Source organism: Doryrhamphus excisus, chromosome 5, assembly GCF_030265055.1.
Source record: "Doryrhamphus excisus isolate RoL2022-K1 chromosome 5, RoL_Dexc_1.0, whole genome shotgun sequence".
NCBI lineage: Eukaryota > Metazoa > Chordata > Actinopteri > Syngnathiformes > Syngnathidae > Doryrhamphus > Doryrhamphus excisus.
Genome location: NC_080470.1, coordinates 9,374,531 through 9,394,723, shown reverse-complemented (window position 1 = coordinate 9,394,723; position 20,193 = coordinate 9,374,531). Strand labels below are relative to the sequence as shown.

Here is a 20,193-nt window from a genome sequence, read left to right as displayed (position 1 = left end):
TTAATTTTATAAAAGTAATAAAAGAAAAACTACCTTGTTGAACAATAACATAGGTAGTAGGACATTTAAACAGTTACACTTCATCTATGTGATCGGTATTGGGGTCGTAATCAGCCGATTTCACTCATGGATGATCGGCATCGTTATCGGAAGCATAAAAACCCTGATCGGAACATCCCTAGTAGATACAGTTAAAATGCAGGAATGTACAGTAGAACACTATCAGAGAATGTTACAAGATCCTGTGACCTCTCTTGGCTCATTTCCCATCCATTCCATGCACCTGCAGCCATTAGTCACACAGCACTGGCTCCAGTAATGCACATCAAGACCCCACCCCCAATCGCTGTCTTTTTACATCATCACAGCAGTGCCACTTCTGCAGGTTTGTACTGCGAGTGGTGTCCCACAGGAGCAAACATGCTCTGCAATTAACTTCAGGAAGAAGCTTTTCATATTTCACAAGATGGGTTTGTGGGTGCAACCTCAAAACTGCGGTGCCTTTCTGTCAAACAAGAGATGTCTTTGATCTTTTGGGTATTTCTTCCAGGCAGTATGTTTGTAGCCGCGGGCAAATTTGGTACACTCACCAGCCGCAACATTTGCTATAACAGCACAATCTAATTATAACAATGCTCAACTTTGACTGACACTATCAGGAATTTTTAAATCCTATGGCACGCGACTAATGAGGCTTTTTGAGCAAGTCCAGATGTCTCAACATCAACAAAGTTCTTCATCTTCTGTGTTGACTGGGGTGAGCTGTCAGCTTGTTGACTGATGGCAAGAAAATTAGCTGGAGAGGAAGTGGAGCACCACTGGGAAGGAGTGCAGTAAATGAAACCATGAGAAATACGGAGAAAAAGGCCTTTAGTTTAATTGCTACTACATAAAAGGTTAACTTCTGTCAAATTACATTATTACAGCTCTTTATAGTTATAATATTCAGGGACACTTAATTAGGGTTTGACTGGACCCCGTAATTGATTAAGATCCCCAAACCTTTGTATATGCATTTTGTCTACTAGTCACAAGTTTAGTCCAGTCTTCTCCACCATCTATTAAAATGGAAGCCATGGATGACATTAGACTAGCCCACAAGCGCAGTTGAAAATTTGGGAGTAATTGACATTTTTGCAACAGATTTCTTAAACACTTTTACTTCAAATATCTTTGAGTGACATTTTTGTAGTATTTCCTTAAAAAGAGCAGAGCACCCTTGTTATATATGTAGAGCCTTGCCCCTTTTGGAAAAGGGCTATCATCTATCCATCCATTATTTTCTATGCCGCTTATCCTCATGAGGGTCGCCGGGGGATGCTGGAGCCTATCCCAGCCTTCGAATGAGAGGCGTGGTCGCCAGCCAATCACAGGGCACATATAGACAAACAACCATTCACACTCACATTCATACCTATGGACAATTTGGAGTCGCCAATTAACTTAGCATGTTTTTGGAATGTGGGAGGAAACCGGAGTACCCGGAGACAACCCATGCACTCCACACAGAGATGCCAAGCGGAGAATCAAACCCATGTCTTCCTGATCTCCTGACTGTGTGGCCTACGTACTAACCACTCATCCATTGTGCAAAAGGTGTTAGAATGCTAGCAGTTTTTTATGCTTGCCACGTTGTTCATCAATAGTACCCTATGAGGCAAAGTGAACATTAGTATAACTTTATTTGCTGTTGCCACAAATACTTACATATCCCTGTTCTTCTTTCGCCTCCGCATTCTCCCAAAAGCTGATGCCGTGTATGAAAGCCTAAAGGTGAGGTTTGATGATATGATTATGTCTGTATTGAGTGCTGGTGTGTGTATTTGTTCTCTGTCAAATTAATACTGCCTGTCACCCACACATCAAACAGCAATGTAGTAATATTCTCTCTGGAAAACAAACTGCTGGCTCATACCAAAGTTGAGTCTGTATTCATTTTGTGCTTTTAATTCAATATTTCAGGAAGCGACCTGTCTTTGATTGTGAAAATATTGACGGCTGTAATGTGTTAGGAGAAGACACAGTTGGGTCTCAACTGAGGGCCTCCCAAGTTCTTCCATTCTTCATGTTACACTATGTCAATGGGCAATTCATATTAAAGAATAAGCCACCTCTTCATTCCCAGTTACATACAATTCTAATTAATGACCATCAACATGAAAGCGTAGACTGCTCCCACATGATGAGTTATTGTGACAGCTTGTTAACAGAGACGGATGAACTGACCGTGAACTAAGGTGAATGAACACAACACCTTTGAGCTTGCACTGTTGTTGAAGCTTTCCCAATCAGCTACATTAACATGACTGCACTCTATGAAAGAAAGGGTGTCACCAAAACCAATTTAACTCATTAAGCACTAAAAGAGGAAAACACAACACCTGTCGCTAAGTTCTCATAAAGAGGCTGCAGGGGAACGTAGCTGGGTGAAGGCTGAGCAATCAGCCGCTGGGTTTAATTGAACAAAAAAGGAAGTGGGAGGGAAGGAGTGGAGCTGTGGGTAAATGGATGACAGGAGAGCTGAATTTGGGATGAAGAAATAAGATATAACTTCAACAACACTCAGTACTAATCCCGAATATAAAACCACCACTGTTTTCCAAGACCTGTATTTGGAGAAATAAAATAAATTAATATTTGCTTCAAATCACATTTTTAGTAAATTAGTTAAAAAAAAAACATTTCTTAGCCCATCCTGTCTTGGAGCAGGTCTCTTAGTTGCCAACTCATTGGTTTGTGTGAGAGTGACTTGACGCCTATTGTGTACAGCAGGGGTCTCAAACAAGCTGCCCGCGGGCCAAATGTGGCCCGCAGGACACTAGTTTGAGGTCCCCGCCTTGATATGAAAGTTTAATCTTAGTGCGGCCCGCGGAAGTTTGATATGGATGCTGTATGGTATCATGTACCCAGAAAAAATTATTATGTTTGATTAATGTTCATGTTAAAGGTTAAATAACTGTTAATAGCTATCCTCCCTATCAGTGTGGAAGTGGTAAGTTTTTGGCTTTTTTAAGTTTTAGTAAAGTAAAAATTAACATATTTGACAACAGTGGAATGTTTTATCAGCGCTTTTATTGTAGAAAATCGGAACCAAAGCACTGAAAAAGTTTGTATATTTTTCTGTTCTTAATAAATGCGTTTTTGTTTTTTTTTTGGAAAACCTGATGTGGCCCAGTCTCACCCAGACCCTAGCTCCAGTGGCCCCCAAGTAAATTGAGTTTGAGACCCCTGGTGTACAGTATATGGCTATAGCCCAAATATAAGACGTCATGTCTTTTGCAGATTTTTGTTTTACCGTAAGTGTCGGCAACCTTTACTGTATCAAGAGTCATTTTGCCTCCTCTTCCAGGAATAAAAAATAGTCTGGAGCTGCAAAACATTCCGCAGCTTAAACACTTGTAAAAGTCGTAATCTTTTTTACGGTTACAGCAACTAACTTCAACAACTAGAACTGTGGATGTGTAGGCAACTCTGAAAGGAATCAAACACTTAACTCTGTCAGCCTTTTTTCAGTGATTCACACATTTGTGTAAAATGAAAACAAAATGTAGCCAACTTTAACATAAAAAGCCCATCAGAGATCACATACTGTATCTGCATATCAGTGTTGAATTGTCATCAGTGACCATTCTATTGGTCTTGTCCTTGACTGTCTTTGCAGAGAGAGGCATTCTTTCATTTTTGGAATAATTTCCTGTTTATTTTTTTTTATTCAGAAAATAGATGCTCTTGATATTTTTCTGAACAATTCTTTCATGTATTCTCCATCTGTGAACGGCTTTGCCTCCTTCCAATCTCATATGCAGCCAAGTGTTGCCAACTTAGCCATTTTCTCACTAAATCTGGCGACTTTCCAAACCCTTTGGCGACTGATTTTCTCAAAAGCGACTAGAGACAAATATAGGGAGATTTTTCCTGGCGTCGTTGGGAGACTTCTGGTATTTGGAGACGTCGTTTTTCTGCGGTTGCTGCCAAGATCTGGCTCGCCTCACAGAAGTCATAAGCAGTCAGTAGTGCTCCCACAGCGCACTACTTGCCTCTCACGGAGTCATCACCTCTGCGATTAGCATGTCACAGGCTCCGAGCATATAGCTACAGCATGTTTCGCTTTATGAAACATACTGATACGCTTTCAGAATTACCTACTTTTATTTTACTGCGCTGTATCTTGCTTCGGCTGCCATAGATATGAATGTGAAAATTCTTATCATGTATACTTCATCTAGAATGTTAGATGCCCCGTGCAGTGCTTTCCGAATACAGAAGGGAAAAATTACTGAATTAATCCAGCCCAGAGAAGAAATGAGGCTGTTAGACAGTCAAGCACCAGTCTTAAAACTGCTGTAGCTACATTACAGATTTTTAACATAATAAAATAGTATGTAATATAAATGATTTCCTCCAATTAAACAGACTAGCCAGCACAAATCGTGAGTGAAAGTTCATTTTATTAGTTGATTAAACGGTTGGCAGTACCACAAAGTATTGAATGAGTTTTGGCTAATGGGTTAAAACATCTCAAACTAATGGACCTTTAAAAAGGGCTGAGGATGGGTATATAGCCTTTTCTCCAACAGAAACTCTTAATGACCTTCTACAAGGTGCCGCTCTGCCAACAAAAAGCCAACACCTCATTCATCCGGCCATCAGCACAAAGAGCAGATGCGGGCAGGAGGCAGTGTTAGCTGGCAGGAAGCTGGGACATGAGGCAGCCTGAGCTGCCGGCTTTACGCTTGGACGTGCAGCATGGATGGCACGCAGGTGGCCAGTTTAAACAAAGCCCACACATAAATCCATCCGGGTCGGGGAGAACAAACAGCTAACAATAGAAAAGATCCACTGCAAACCAAGCGTTGCAGTGCAGCCAATTGTTCACCATCTATTTACAACGCTAATTTGGGCATGCATTTTAAAAAGTGCAATCAATTGAGAAAGTGTAGCCAATTAAGGTTGTTTGCAGCGACAGTGCCAAACGAGCTGATTGAGTCCGATTATGGGTTGCCGGAGGGCGGGTGTGAAATACAAGGGAAGAATATGAAGAGCACAATCAGGCAGAGTGATTGCAGGATTTTCCTCTTTGAAAATAATGAAAAAAAAGTGACGCACATTCATTTTTTGTGATCTTCATGCAATGCATTGATTGATTTTTTAATTTTTTATTTAATTTTTGATGAGGCGGATTTTTCTCCAATGGAGATTTAATGACTGACAATCACTCTTTGAAATAACTGAAAATTCATGATTGCTACTGATGTATAGTTGATGGCAGTAGTGTGGTTAAAAGAGTTTATTTTTATTTTAATCTAATAAATGGCTAGGGATGAATGGCTTTTTGTATTCCACTGGTAGCATTTGAAGTACACACAGATTGACTGCTAATGGAAGCAGACTGGACAGTACCGTAAATAAAGTTACACACTGTGTATTGGTGTGAATATCTACAAACCTTAAGGCATAATAGTAGGTATAACGTGTAACAAGGAAGTCGCATCCAAAAATAACCCAAGTCAAAATAAGTACATTTCTATTCCATATTAAATATAGTAGAGCACCCAGCACTTTAGCAAGCAACTAATGGCAGCTCCAACATGCTGGCGAGCTTTGACATGAGGAGAAGCGAAAAGAGAAGTAGCTCATCTTTTCAGTGTCTCGCTCTAATTCCCTCTCTGTCAAAACAATGAAGGTCACGCCAAGACGAGGTCCAATTAAGATGAGGCTCAAATATTGAGCCTGCAGCACTATGGCCTTGTGTTTCCTCTCCGTCTCTGTGTGTAGATGTTTGGGTCATGAAGGATCGGTTAGCATGCATATTTGACAGTAGCATGCATATTTGACAGTATCAAGCAAGTGAGCAAACATGGAGGCCGGTGGGCGACTGAGCACTGCACAACTAGCGTCTCGAGGTAGAGAGTCCACCATTTAACATCTCAGAAACAAATTTGTTTCATGTGGCACTGGAGGAGTTTGGTCATCGAGAGGAACTTGAACGCCTCCTTGTTGGTCAGGTTTTCCAGGCATAATTAATTGCTCAATATGCAGTATATTCTTTCAGAGTAGTATGAGCTCCAAAATGTGTTATTTTGAAATACCTTTATTGAAAACAGAATAAACCAACAGGCAACAACCTGATTAACCCTGTGCAAATGACAGGTGTTGTACTACATGAGGCAAATGGTGGTCACACCAGAAACTGACTGGTTTTCTGACCCACCCAGACACCGACAATACAGTAAAACTGGAGCGGACTTATATTGTGGCCAGCCTAAGGCACACCTGTCCAATTTTACACAGATTTAGCCAGATTTGTGGAGAATATTTGAGAGAAATAGGCCTTCTGTGTACATAAAAAAAAGTTTGAGTTCAGCATATATTATAAGCAAGTAATTGATTGAGATGAGGATGCTGAGGTTCTCATTGGGAGTGACCAGGATGGATGGATTACATGTTAGAGGCCTTGGAGATAAAGTCAGAGAGGCCAGACTGAGATGGTTCAGACATGTCCAGAGTAGAGATAGTGAATATATTGGTAGAAGGATGCTGCGTTTAGAGCTGCCAGGTAGGAGGTGTACAGGAAGACCAAATAGAAGGTTTATGGATGTAGTGAACGAGGACATGAGGGTAGTTGGTGAGAAAGAGATGCAGAACACAGGGTTGGATGAAGGAGATTAATTTGCTGTGGCGACCCCTGAAGGGAAAAGCCCAAAGAGAAAGAAGAATTAATGTGATCACTCCCCCTGCTAGTAGCTACTTGAATGATAACCACCTCCTTTTACAATAGAAATAAACAGAACAACTGAAGTAAACAGTTATTATTAGACCGACGATGTCTTTAATTACAGCTAAGGGGAATATCAAATGACAACACAATGGCAGCATCGGTGTTGAGAGGGAAAAAAAATGTGCATTAGTGTATCGACAGATGTTTTTGCCAACCTTACCTGACAAATTGTCTTTTGCAAGCACTCTTCTGGATTCATTTTCACAGTGTGACAGTTAATTACAGAACTGGTAAACTGCCCCTGCAGTTCATTTTGAAATTGCCGGAGCGGATCCGAAAGCCTAATAGCAATCTGAGGGGAATTTTCATGCACAAAAACCACAAGGCCGCCCATTGTTTTAAACTTCCTAAAAAAAATCTGGGAGCAAGTGACCTTCACGTTCAGCAGAGCCAACAACTCCCTTGGTTTGTTCCTAATTTGGAAAGCAAGCAGTTGCACGTCTTTTCCTGGCAATGACAAAACTCTTTAAAGGCTATTTGAATGGAAATTAGTCTTTAAAATGCAATCTTCTTGTGAATGGCGTGAAAGGCAAAAACAAATTTACCTCTCTCCACAAGAATAACCTGTGCCCTGAACAAAGTAACATCAGGTGTAGTCCTTCAGCAGACACTTTGAAGCCTTGAACATTACTTTGGCACCACTTGGCTTGGGTGACTTTGGCAGTACATCTGACTGGCCATCAGCCTTACAAATCTCCATATTGAAATTGGTTTTCAATTTCATCGCCCTTAATTTTGGATAAACTGCACTACCAATAAGCCTGGAAATGTATTTCATTGCTGTTTATTGTAAGAGACATGGCTGTAAATGGAAGACATGCTAGCATACATGTAACACAGATATTCTGAATGTTTTATAATCAAAAAACCTTTGCTCCTGCAAAGCAGTTTTGCTTGATGACTACCATGATTTTCAATCAATCGTTCTCACACTTACAGTGAGTGTTTTTGTAGAGCACAATATGCTGTCAGAGGAATTTTAAGCCAAGAGTCAAAGTTTGAGGTTTAATAATAGACGCCACCATGTGGGGTATGAGTTACAAAAACAACTAATGTCGAGTACACAATTTCATCAGTACAACATCACACTCTGACAAACATTAATAAAAACACCACTAAGTTACAGTACTGCTTTGTAAAAACTCATTGTTCCTTCTCCATTGCAGTCTGCAAGGCATCTGTTTTACCAGTGGCTCGCTTCTCCGTATATTTCTATGCAACACTTAATCGATTCATCTTTGATTAATCAATGAAAGCAGACCTATTATACTTGGTTCAGATTGATTTGGTCCATCTCGGGCCCAATTGATTAATCAAAACATCCATCCATCCATCCATTTTCTGCACCGCTTAACCTCAAGAGGGTCGTGGGTATGCTGGAGCCTATCCCAGCAGTCTTCAGGCGAGAGGCGTGGAACACCCTGGACTGGTCTCCAGCCAATCACAGAGCACATATAGACAAATAACCATTCACACTCACATTCATATCTATGGACAATGTGGAGTCGCTAATTAACCTAGCATGTTTTTGGAATGTGTACCGGAGAAATCCGGAGAAAACCCACGCAGGCACAGAGAGACATGCAAACTCCACACAGAGATGCCGAGCAGGGAATCGAACCCTAGCTGTCTGACCTGCGCACTACACTCGTGCAGACAAAACAACTAAGAAAATAATAGTTGCAGCCCTACTTGGATGTCAATAAAGCATGATAGAATGCTACTTTAAACACCCCCTTTTCAGCGAATACACATTTTGTTATGGTTATGGTTTGTTATGGTGTGGATTTGAGCATTATTTTTACAGTGGGAGGTCAAATCCATATTGTTTTTATTATCAAGGACAGCTTCAATTGTAATACAGGTGCTTGAGCTTCATCCACCCCATCTGTGTGAAACCAAGACAGGATCAGGAAAACACAGAAATCCTCCTCTACTTTAACTGCGATTTCTGTTTTCCCTTTCTATCCTCTCGCTTTAGCCCTTCAATGGAATGGACGGTGTCCAATGTGCGGATTTCTTTCTTTGTACCTCCACAAATGACAATCGAACACACGCTCACACAAGCACACAACAAACGCTTCCTCGTCCTCAAGGGGATTTGCGGCGCACAAGAGTGGGAGAAATGCTGGCCATCTGTAGGCCTCTCAAGCACTTTCTGTTTAGCAGCTCATCAACATTAAAAAGATTCAGTATTTACTACAATGATGATGATGCAAACATGGCTGGTGTCCTTCACTTTGAGGGTCTGAAACTAGGTCCTGTCCTGTCTCAAAACGGAGAGAAGCTAAAAAGCCGCAGCTAAAACAATGCAAAGAACACTCAGGGCGATTTTCTTTTCCCATATGATTGTGCAACGTCAGGAGGCATTTTGGGAAAATAAACAGTTCTCTGTAGTATTTGCATTTCCTGCGGGATTCAGGTTTGCCTGAAATCATGAATAAATAAATTTCAATAACTGCAAAACAAGTGAGTAGCAAGACACTTTTGTGTCTTTCTGAAAGTGGTGTCATGGTCTGGGGGTTGACTGTGAGTGTTACGGTCACGGCAGGGCATAATATACAAGCTGTACACAGACTACTCCAAAATACATCCAAGTTTCATTTCTGTAGTATTGACCACCAGAGAAGATACTGTATATTGCAATAAAAATGCCTGTTTAAATATGACCAGGGTACTGTATGAAACTCATTGTGTCTTCTATCATTGAAGGCCAACTTAGAGTATTTGGGGAAACCAAATCAGATGTCATGATTTTTCACAAAAAGGAGCACCACGCCTGAATGGGAATACAAACTACACCCTCCCTCCCTCCTCCGATCAGTGGCAGACATACTTGACTCTCCTGCTGCTGTCATTAATTCAGCAGACAAAAACAGTTACCAGATGTCATTATTTATTTAGAGAATTTAATAGGCAAAACGCTTCCTTTGAATAATACATTTAGGGTGCAAAGCTGACTATGGGGAGGAGGGTGTATGTTGTGTGTGTGGGGTGAAGGGGTAGGGGGGGTCGGGTCTCAATTAATATTCATTAGCTGTGGGGACCTTTTCTTCTGACTCTGCCTTGTGGGTTTTGTGGGCTCCGTCGGCAGGCACGATGGCACAGCTGCGCCGCTCATTTGTTTGTTGGCTCCTGGTGGCCATGGCAGGATCAATATGGCTCCAGACACTGTGTGACCACTATTAGCCCAAGCAAAGCTGGTACCAGAGCTTGGGTTAGGCTCAGCTCCATCTGCCAGTGGTAGGGAGGCCAGACAGTGAGTTGATAGTTAAGTGGATGATACGCAGGGTTTATTAAGCCATGGAGACAACATGGGAGATGTGATTTTTTTTTTTCAAAAATGTCTTTCAAATCCTATCAGATAAGAATTACATTGTCAGTATATCTATATGACCATAAAATGTCTATTCAATGATCCACTAAGTTTTCTATATTTGCTTGGTGTGTACCAAATAACTATGGGCTCTCTAATTGGTGTCAAAACAAACATTGGCATTAACAGCTGTAGCTGTAGCCAACCTCCTGTTGTTGTGGTTTATGAATTTCACAAGGTGGCTTAATTGTATTCGAAGTATCATGAGTGGTTAGTATCCACATATATGTAGCACAAGCTGTCAGTTATGCACTCAGCCGTTGTCTTATGAGTGGTATTAATGCTGGCTGAGTAGTGTAAAACCATCACACTATTACAACATGGGTTCTGTTGCTGCAGTGTTGTATACCTCTCATTTTCTGCCAATAATGGTATCGACAGGATGATGACGTGCTCCACACACAGCAGCAAGTATGGAATTATTTAGATGTTTCACTTTTGGATTGTATGTGTAACCAAGGGTCTTGCTGATGTTGATGCTGAAGTTCAACGCGGCGGCACAACAGTATCCATTATGCTCGGGAGACACTCTGTCGCTGTTTATATACGTATGTTCAACTTCTCATTTTATGCACCCTTGAGCATGTATTACCCACAAAAAGACATTGCAGGACATCAAGATCAAGCCTCAAGACAGCTGGAGGCCTTCCACATTCCAAATACCGCCACAGTGACACCAAGGCAGTTTCTTGGCAGGCTCATCCTTGTTCCATCCTGTGCCAGGGCAGCTTTGTTTGATACAAGCATACCAGAGGCTTTCATGAAGATTATTATATTAACACTTTCTCTTTGCAAAACTCAGAGATTTCCTCTCGCACACTTGGACGTGATTCAAGTGTAAAATTGAATCCCGCCCGTGTCCGGACTGCACTGAGATCAGCCAAGCAGAAAGCGGCATCATTGAAAAAGGTGACGGCATGCAGAGAGGAGATAATAATGCTGTAAAACTCAGGAGCCCAGGAAGGGAAGAAGAGAGGGAGTTGAGAGGAAGAAGAGAGGGAGATGTTCTCCCTTGTGAGAGACTTTTGGCCTTGGCTGCTGCTGGAGAGTAGCCACAGAGAGAGAAAGCAAGCACTTATTCATCTGAAAAATCCAAAAAATAGGCGCAGTGGTCCGGCAATATCACATAAAAGGAGCTGATCTTGTGAGAACAATGACATTAAGAGCGGAGACTGTGAGGAGATCTGCTGTGAGGAGAGCATGTCCAAACAAAGCCAGCCAATGACAGAAGAAGGCAGGGACACAAATAAAAACCTTCTGTGAGAAGAACAAGGAGAACAAAAAGTAAGCAGGGAAAGGAATTGAACTGATGATACTGAGGGTTGACTTATAAACAAAGAGCCACACATGGCTGCTCAAGCAGTCAGAATTCAAATGAAGCTGATTGCAGTGATGTCACACTGCATCAGCTGCGGCGCCTGATCAATGAGCCATCCGCCTGGGGATATTGGCTTTGGTTATTGATAATCATGCAAGGTGGATACATGCAAACATCATGTGTTTCAGCTTAGTTTGCATTTTACGGTAACAGTACAGGAAGCAGAACTGGAGGTAGCAGAGATGATTATGCTGAAGTTCTCAATGGGAGTGACCAGGATGGATAGGATCAGGAAGGAGTACATCAGAGGGACATTACATGTTAGAGCCCTTGGAGAAGTCAGAGAGGCTCGACTGAGATGGTTGGGACATGTCCAGAGGAGAGATAGTGAATATATTGGTAGAAGGATGCTGCGTTTACAGCTGCAAGGTAGGAGGTGCAGAGGAAGACCAAAGAGGAGGTTTATGGATGTAGTGAAGGAGGACATGAGGGTAGTTGGTGTGAGAGAAAACAGGGTTGGATGGAGGAGATTGATTTGCTGTGGCGACCTCTGAAAGGAAAAGCCCAAAGAGAAAGAAGTCCTAATTTTGTTACGACTACGTATTTTTCTGTGTAAGCTCAATCAGAAGGGTGAAAATCTGTCAAAAAAAAAAACATGTACCCTTACAGTGTTGACTGTGGTGTTATTTATTTAAGGGTGTTTGACTGAATCACCACAAAGGTACAAACCTTGCACGAGTCCATCTGTATTCTTAATACTTTTTTTGTCATGTCCTTCCTTGTTAGCATTCTTTTAGCTAGCTAACCAAATAACAACCGAAACCAGAAGCCAGCTATGTTATGTCGCCTGTCTAGGATGCCATCACAGGGTCACTCTCACAAATGTTAATACAAAACACATTTTTATAGTTTTACATGCACAAAAAAATTCTAAAGGTTATACATCATCAGTGAAACGGATAAATTGAACATTTGAAGTTACTTTTACCTCAAATGAATGAGTGACCTCATTCATTGTTCCCAAAGACACAATGTGGCAGCAAGATCAACCACCACCACCTTCTTGTTGTTCCATGAGTTATTTAATTCAATAGTGTTTTTCAGTCTGGAGAGCAAAAACATTGAAAAGTCACTGAGGTGTTTTGACAGAGTTGTTTTCAGTTATTGAATGAATTCAATGGTGTTTCTTTCTTCTTTGTTAAAACTCTGGCACTTGTAACCGTATTTGACTCAATTTTGGGTTACTGAGGTTAGAAACGGTATTGAATTGAGAAAATAAATCAGGAAGATGGTGGTGGTGGTTGATTTCACTGCCACATCGTGCCTTTGGCAACAGTCACGTGAAGAATCACATCTTAAATGAAAGTAACCTTAAATGTTAATGTATCCTTTTCATTCATCATTTATATGCATTTCAAACTTGATTTCTGCAGGTAAAACAATAATTCTAAAAGTCTAGAAATGTGTTTTGTGTTTACACTTCAGGCTTTCTGAAAAAGAGTAATTGGATTTTCATTTATTTCTTATGGAAAAAAAATAATTTGGTTAACATCCGTTTTGGTTAAAGTCAGACATTTTGGAGCAAAATTAATGACTTTAACCAAGGTTCCACTATTGAATTGACTGTTGATTCACTGTTGAATCCACAAGTTGAATTGACATAATCCTTAGCAAGGGTTCTGCTGTGGTCACAGAGGTACTTTGATACACTTATGGAAGGTGGAGTTGGACACGCTGCTGAATTATTATTTTTTTTTTTTTAATTATTCAAAGTCATGTTTAGTACTGTCAGTACACACGGGTTTATTTCATCAAGTGGCTGTTACAATATTTATGTCTTTATGTCTTTATTCATGCTACCATGACTAGGGAGAAAGAACAAGTAACTATTTTAACAATGAGTTGGTTGCCAAAATTGTTTTCAGGTAGTGATGTTTCCTTTCACAGGAATAATTAAAAAAAACTAAGACAGGAGTGGGGAACACTTTTCCCGGTGGATATTTTACTTTTTACTCTGTGTCATACTAAATGTCCATCCATCTATTTTCTATGCTGCTTATCCTCACTAGGGTTGCAGGGGTATGCTGGAGGCTATCCCAGCTGACTGCTGAGGAGGCAGGGTACACCCTTGACCGGTCGCCAGCCAATCGCAGGGCATCATACTACATGCATGAATTATTCTGATTATATTATCAATAATGGGCATTTTAAAATGACATTTGTATGTAAGGTTTTCTTCTGAGGTTTTATTCGAAGATGCTAGAAAAGCTGTATACTTTGTTTTTCTCCACCCTTGTCCCAAGAAATGAAATGATCTCAGGTGTCCCTCTTTGGGTCACAAAGCAAATCCCTGAATGCCTGATGTGAAGAGTCAAAGTGGGGAATATCAGGTTTTACCATGAAATGGACTATAATGTGGTAGCCAAAAGTGAACAGCAGGATCTATGCAAGCTCATTTTACAGAGAACTTAGAGACTATTAAAACTACACAAAAATACATCAAGAATAACCACAGCATTCAGACGATGAATTTTTAAAAGGGAATGTTGTCACAAATGAATCCAATTAATTCCATAGATCAAACAGCATTCAGCAATCCATCACTATTCTAATCATGTGCATTATCGGCTGTGCTGTATAGTATATGTAACATCCATTTTCAGGAGAAGTGTGGATAACGCCCCACTAAAAACTTTAGAGGAAACTCACCTTCAAGCGGAGGTGAGGTCCAGTCCAGAGGAATGTGACGTGATGCTCCGGCAGTCTTACAATGCAGTGCAGGTGGTGGAGAGCAACAAACTGGCAGCTGAAGCATCCAACGATGTGATTAGAAAAAGAAAAAAAAAAGTCGACAAATGCAAGTAGGGGAGTGGGGAGACGGGTTTAGACACAGGGACACCTTTTCGCTCCTGAGTGGCGTCCGTCCGTGCGTCTCCTGAGGGAGGAGGAAGGGGAGGAGAGTCAATGGATGAGCGGATGAGCTCCGGAGCAGTGCTCACCTCTCCAGCAGCTGAGCGCTACTGAACAAAGAGCGTTCTGCAGTATTCTAATGAGTGCTAGGAAGAGGAGGAGGAGCAGGAGGAGAAGGGTATGGGGGTGCTTAGAAAAAAAAGGGGCCAGATAGATCAGAACTTCCTGCATGTATTCAATAAAGCCACTGAAAGGAAAACTGCACTTTTTTGGAAAATCTTCCCATAATCCACAATCCTTATGAGACATGAACATATGCTGTATGTCTCGCATTTCTGTGCATTCTGAAGATATAAAAACAGATAAAGAGACAGCTCCTTATTGTATGTAGTATACATGCTGGAGAATCCATAGTAGTAACAGGTATATTCATAAAAGATTACAGTATTTTGACTTATCCTGGTCCTTTTAAGCATGCACAGAACTTCCTTCCTGTGCACATTGATTTCACACAGCAAGACAGAAACAAGGCCACACGGCGGTCGAGTGTTTTGATTGTTGGCACATAATCAGGATTGGGAAGACCTGGTTTCAAATGGTGCTTTGTTGGTGCTTTTTGGACTTTTTTCAGAAGACTATTTATAGACGGCATAGGTGTGTCCCTTTACATACAGTATGAGCTGTCTTTTTTTATCAGTTTTTATGTCTTTAGAAGGTATAGAAAAGAGAAAGACATGTGTTCATGTCTCGCATATGGATTGTAGATGGGCAAAATTCCCCAAATGTGTAGTTTTCCTTTAAGTCGTTGTTAATGTGTAATAATATTGTGATGAATCGTAATAATGGTAGCGCAGCCTGCTTCTCTTATGATTGCTCGGTGTAATTAATATGCTTTTAGTGCCCTAAAAATGCTTGTGAAGGCTGAGTGATGCTGAGCAGTAGGAAAAAATGAATTAATGGACTGGTGCTGGCTGTTACAACACAGCATATCATAATAATCCCCCCCTAAGAATAGGACCGGGAAAGGGTTTCCAAACTGTGGCCCCAGGGGGCCAATTTCAACGTTGAGGTCTATTTTTTTTTAGCATTTTACACAACATATTCCAAAAAAAAATTAATTAGTAAATGTATTACTCTTACTTAATGCAAATGACATGATTGCGCAATACAGTAGTTGCTAAAAATTCTGACAGTGCCAAAATATGCCATTTTACTTTTCACAGTAGTTAATTTCTGTACACTTGTGAATCTAGTCAAATCATTTGGTTTTGAAAAGTACTGTATTGTTTTAATATATGAATATCTTGCAAGCAGCACATTGACCCTGGAACTGTATTTCCATTTCCATGTTTCAGGGGAAGCATTTTGCAACTGGCTGTGTTCCAAAATAAATAGAACAAAAATTATTTGATGCCTATTTCTACACAAATTACTTTTTCGCACCAGAAAAACACAAATTTGATGATGCCAAGGCAGAAAATTCAAAAATATAGATAATTACAAGGGAATAGCAATTTGTCGATACCACTAATATTTCAGAGCAGGAAGAAAAGTTACTCACTGAAAATATTTTTATCCTTGTAAAACTAGATACATTTAAAAGATCTAGCAAAAGCAGTGATGTCATACATTCAGCGCAAAGCAGCACTTTGTGGCATAGAAAAGTATATAATGATCCCCCAGGAGGGAACACATGCAGGCAGTTGCTTTTGTTCCCACTGGGTTGTTTGCTTCAAGGAAATTTCTGGCTTTTTTTTTTGTCTGTTGGTTTATCACAAGTCTTTTCTTTTTCTTCTCTAGACATGTTGCCAGGAAAGATTAAACTATTTATTTTTTGCGCTGAGAATATAGGCGATCCTCGGTCAACTGTATGTACGAGTTCAGTTCCTTCAGTGTTATTGAGGGTCGAATTTTAGTGTATGATGGAACATACCTAAATTAACACAAGAGTCACTTACACTGTACACGGAACACATCAAGGACATAAAATAGAGCAATAAAAAGATCAAATGCAAGAATGAAATGAACTCATTGCTTTTATTAATGTGGAATATTGGGTGAGAACCATGGACAGCTCTCAGTGCTGGATTATACTACAGCAGGGGCAGGGAACCTTTTTTGGCTTAGAGAGCCATGAAAGTATTGTAATATTTTGTTTTATCACTGAATACAAATGAATGCCTGCATATTTACACAAGACCAACAATGTTCAACAATGAATATCATCAGTTTTTGCATGTATTTTTTTAAATAATGTTTTATCCTTCAGAGAACTATACAGCTTGGGTATCACTGTTTGTTTCAGAGGCACAGATCCTTCCACGTACTCAAAAGTCCCCTCTCCATTCTTGATAATGCTCACAGCATTTAAGTGGCTTGAAATTGGCATGCAGGCAATGATGGTTAGCTTTTCTCAACTTTGAGCATTTTACAATGTCTAATTTCATTTCACTTTTTCATGTTCCTTTTCTTTTCGTTCCTTTTTTTCAGAAAAGTCTCCCTCATGCTTGAGAGACATAACAGTTTAAAATTAAAAAGTTAACTGATTGGCAAAAAGACAACATTAGCTCACACTTTTTTGCAATTAGTAATGATGTTTTTGTAAAATAGGTTTTGTAATTGTCACTCATATGTAAAAACCAAACATGACCTTCTCCTTCGTCAGTGCATTGTAATGGATTATTCCAGCTATGTATTCTTCTGCCTAAGTATTCTTCAGCTGAGTACACGTAACTAGTTCTCTGGACCCAATATTCCAAACCAATGTGCAATAGCACAAAACCAAAAGATACACGCAAGGTGCATTTTTCTTTACAAGTCAATGAAAATCTTTAGTTTCAAAGACACGTGTCATGGCTTAAAAGCAGTTCATTATCAGAAGGCCAAAAGCTTCTAATAATAATGGGTGTAAAAGCTAAAATGGTACTGATTGATAGCACCTTGTATTTCTGACTTCTGTGCTCTTGTACTTGTGAACCTCCCGGAATGACAAGAAAGCAACCAAGCTACAAAGTAAATACTAAAAAAAAACTGTTCTTTTGTGTTTATTTTAGGTAGGCAGTACATCACACTTGCATATGCATATTTGAGGTGGCGGCTGGAGATTTAAGCGATGCATCACTTGGAAGAATCCTCTTTATTACATTTTCTTAATGCCCCTTAATTAGACAAACTGTCAGAGGGAAATTAATCCCTGGAGAACAGGCTTCTTAAAATACTGTCCAGCCACCCCTGAATCCCAGGTCTGTTATAATTAGGGAAACGCAAAACAAATGTTCCCTCAGAGAATTTTGGAGTTTACTCCACGCTTTCAGTCAACAATTGCTGGCAGAAGAAGTCAGCTTATAAAACAACAACAGAAAACTTACTCCGAAATGCCTGGAAACACATCAGGTCAGATCAGATCTTGAATCAACAATAAAACTATAAGATAGGCTTGTAATTTTGCATGGCTTTTTTACTGTTTTACTGTATAGAATTTACTCTCAAAAAGACAGGAAGTCCCACGCATGGCAAACATGCTTGTTCTGGAGCTGATCAGTGAATGGGGTCGCCGTTTTAAAACAAATATCGGCCAATATTGATAATGTGCTATTGGCACTGATATTGGCCAATACCGATCGGTGGCTGATCGATCGGCGCATTGTAAACAGGCTGTAACTACAAAAATATTCCATTTATATTCCAGGTCTGGAACAAAACTATGATAAAAAAGGGATTAATATCTATAAATTTGCTGAATTTCTATGCTGCTAAACAGAGACCTTTTCTATTTTTCTTCTATATTTCTTGTGTCACAAAAAAAGTCAAAGAGGACTTCGAAATGACATTGAATAAAAGTGTACAGTCAACCAAACACTTTGTTCATTCACACTGAAATTATGGGCTTAATATCGACTGAATGTCAACAATGTCTTCTTTATTTTTGTCATTTTCTCTTTTTTACCACACTCCTTGGGAGTACCTTTGTGGGCATCATTTACAGTATATTTCCTGCAATTTCATTTACCAGCACACTTTGTTCTCATATCTGTGTGTCGTCTGGTAAAATAGGTACTTTCAGAAAATGCTTTTACTGTCTTTTTAATGTGGCTTTTTGTTCTCTAGGTCTTCCTCTCTGTTCTTTGGCTGTCCCCACTTAAATTAGGTTGGTAGTCCTTCCCTGGAATTCTCAGCTCCCTTGAGTCGCTCCCAATTCATGAGTTGCTTATCCTTCTGTGTGTCCTATCTTAAACCAAAGTACTTGCAATGTTGTTAATGTTTTTGTTTTTTATTATTGCTTTTTTTCTCCCTCAAATCTCTATCCATACTCGTATTCTCCAAGCAGATGTTACTGTTTCTTTTGTCTTCTGTCATGTTATTTTGTCTGTCCCCTCTTAAACTACGGTCCGTTTGCATTCCAAATGAAAGCAATGGAAATGACGGCTATTTCTATAGAGAGCCGGTTGTTTTGGATTAGCTCACTAAAAAGAACTGACTCTTTCAACTCCCAAGTGGCTGTTGTCTCAATTTCTTACCAATTTATGTGTATTGTGTAAAATTAATTAATAATGTAAAATATACATATCAAATGTTTAATATTGAAATTGATTAAAATGTCAAAGTCGAACACCCACACTTTATCTTGCAGTTAAGACTACTTGTTTAAATTATTACGCAACACTGTCCCGTTACATGTTCTGACACACAGAGGTAAGGGACCCGAGTCTGAATGAGGCTTCAGTAATTGGATGAAGATAGAAACGTTTATGTTTCATACCGTGATCTACATATAGCGGCAGCATCATACCTTGTTGTTGTGTGATTCATGGATGAGTAGAGTATGCTTGACTAGCTTAACAGAAGCTCAGAACAATACGTGCTTTCACTTTTAAGTCCCCAAATAACAGAAAACTTCCCAGCAACTCCAGAAAAAGTTGCGATTTGTCGCCGGTTGCTTTTGAGAAAACATGTCGCCAAGGTTTGGAAAATCACCAGATTTAGCAACAAACTCGCCATATTGGCAACACTTTTGCTGTGTGTTTAACCCCGACCTTCTGCTGCTCAGTGTGGACACAGACGGCGCCAGCCATATTCACCTTTAACAGAAAAAAAGATGACAAAAAACTAATCGGCTGTCATTCATTTTCAAAAGCTGACTGCTAGAGCGGATTCACTACCAAACACATGACAACCCTTTCAGAGTCACCTGCTGGCCCCAAAACCTCAAATAACATTGCAAGTGAAACATGGTCACCCTAACGACTCAGGCAAGGGTTAATTACAATCCATCCAGAATTCTTTATATTGAGAGATTTTAGTTAAGGACCAAGCAGGATTGTCCTGGGGCCAAAACAAGCTGGATATTACATTCACAGGCCTTAGGATATTTCAGAAAATAAATTAATTCTCACTGCCAGGGCGGCAGAGGCTTTTTCATATGCCACACATAAGAATGTGCTTATCTTTTGAAAGGCATGACAGAAAACTGCATAGAAACAGGGGAGGACTGTGTTGCATGCATACATGGACTCAAGTGTTTGTATTTGTGATTGTGTCCGCTTGGTTTGTCTGGAGAGCACCTAACAAGGTCAATTAAAGAGCAGTAAAATCAACTCAACCTTGAACAAGGGGAAAAACAGGCCGCGCTATGCTAAGCAATAAAAACCCAGTGAGGCACACTTGGTTAAGAAATGTCATTCAAATCAATTATCATACTAGATTACAGGTCAATAAGAATGTAATTGTCATTGCAGGACTATAACCCCAGGTGTGGGTACAGCAGGCTAATTGGGCACTTAGAAACAAGACAGAAAAAGGATGCTAGCTTGG

The 20,193-nt window shown here is 40.1% G+C and overlaps 1 protein-coding gene across 8 annotated transcripts in view; it reads right to left on the bottom strand.

Moving 5' to 3' along the window:
- The window catches only part of ncanb (neurocan b), a 167,188-nt gene that overhangs the window by 124,156 nt on the left and 22,839 nt on the right, over window positions 1–20,193 (bottom strand). For 3 of the 8 annotated variants that reach the window (XM_058072938.1, XM_058072937.1, XM_058072939.1), the window contains 2 exons: window positions 14,372–14,407; window positions 14,182–14,278 (listed from right to left, as the gene is read on the bottom strand). The exons of 2 other annotated variants lie outside the window; for them this stretch is intronic. The gene's annotated coding sequence lies outside the window, so the exon portion shown is untranslated. Of the gene's footprint in view, window positions 1–14,181; window positions 14,408–20,193 lie in introns of all 8 variants that reach the window. 3 more of the 8 variants (XM_058072935.1, XM_058072934.1, XM_058072936.1) reach the window with 1 other exon arrangement.